Raw genomic sequence first — 1,558 nt, forward strand, 5'->3', positions numbered from 1 at the left:
GCCTCCCGCCGCCCCCCTGGGACTTGTAGTCCTCCAGCCGCAGGTGCCGCGGGGCGCAGCGCGGCGCTGGACTACAACTCCCGGCATGCCCCGCGGCACGGCCTCGCCCCGCGGGCCCGCCCCGCAGGCCCGGTAACGGCGGCTCCCCGCCACAGGGCCGCTAGGGGCCGGGCGTTGGGTGCGGAGGGTGCGGGGCTGGGGTCGGGCCCGTCGGTTCTGAGCCCGCTGTGGGGCTGGGTCCTGTCAGTCCCGAGCCCTCTGGGGGGGGCTGGGATCCCGCTGTGGGGCTGGGGTCCCACTGTGGGGTTGGGGTCCCGTCAGTCCCGAGCCTGCTGTGGGGCTGGGGTCTCCGCTGTGGGGCTGGGGTCCCGTCAGTCCCGCTGTGGGGCTGGGTCCTGTCAGTCCTGAGCCCCCTGCGGGGTTGGGGGCCCGCTGTGGGGTTGGGGGCCCGTCAGTCCTGCTGTGGGGCTGGGTCCCCCCTGTCCTGGTCCCGCTGCGGGGCTGGCTCCTGCCGCTGCTGGGGTCCTGCCCTGGGGCTGTCCCGTCCCCACCATGCTCCTGAATAAAGTCCCGCACCCGCCTGGGGTCCCGTCCCTTCCCTCCTCGCCAAACTGCCCCCAACTCCTCCCTGCTCCCCCTCATCACGGGGCTGAAGGGGACTCAGCCTTGGTAAGGGGAGGCCCTGGGAAGGGACTGGGCACTAAACCGAGCTCTCCTCCGGCTCCCAGGGCTCCTCCTAAAAATGCCGCTGTGTGAAGGCCGAGGTAGGTACCCTGCCGTGCGGCGGTGCTGCTGCAAGTTGTGTTTTCCAGCACATGGAAGGTAAAAGGGATGTGCTGAGACACCTTTTGGGTATCGTGTGCGATTAGCTAATCACCTCGGTTCTTTTTGACCCATAATTTATCGCTAACACCGTCCACCAAGCAGCCCGGCGTCCACCAAGCAGCCCGGTGTGACTGGCGCTGATGCCTGTTCCGCTAACCTTTAAAGCTCTGTGCTATTTATTCTGCTGTTATTATTCCTGAGCGTGACAATTTTGGAAAAGGGCTCTGATGTTCATAAAAATGTAATCGTGTAACGTGCGTGTTTTATACAGGAGGCGGTGAGCAGGTGCTGATGAAAAATGAAAGCTATTTGCCAATCGTGTAAGTACCTTCTCCTAAAAGCTGACACGCAGGAACTCCTTCATGCTCCCAGCTCATCTTTTGTTCTGCTTGATTAACATTTAATATACATCCAAATACATTACGGAAATGCAGCTATAGCTGAAAATTTTTGTATTTTATAGGAAAAATAAAGATCAGAGGAAGAGGCTTGTCCATGAAATCTGCTCCTTTTTAGACAGCAGTCAGTCCGTGAGTAATAGTTCTGAAAGCACTCTTGGGGACGGTCACAATGCATTAGTGACAGGCTGACTGTTGAGGCTTGGGGATGGAGACGAGATGGGAAGTTTGCTCATACAGCAGTGTAACCGAGCTGTTCATAAAGCGTCGCATTTCTCCTGGCTACATTACGAACGAATATTTTTCTCTCCTTGCAAGCTGTGCTCTTTTACCTT

Source organism: Cygnus atratus, chromosome 28 (assembly GCF_013377495.2).
Source record: "Cygnus atratus isolate AKBS03 ecotype Queensland, Australia chromosome 28, CAtr_DNAZoo_HiC_assembly, whole genome shotgun sequence".
NCBI classification, from domain to species: Eukaryota; Metazoa; Chordata; class Aves; order Anseriformes; family Anatidae; genus Cygnus; species Cygnus atratus.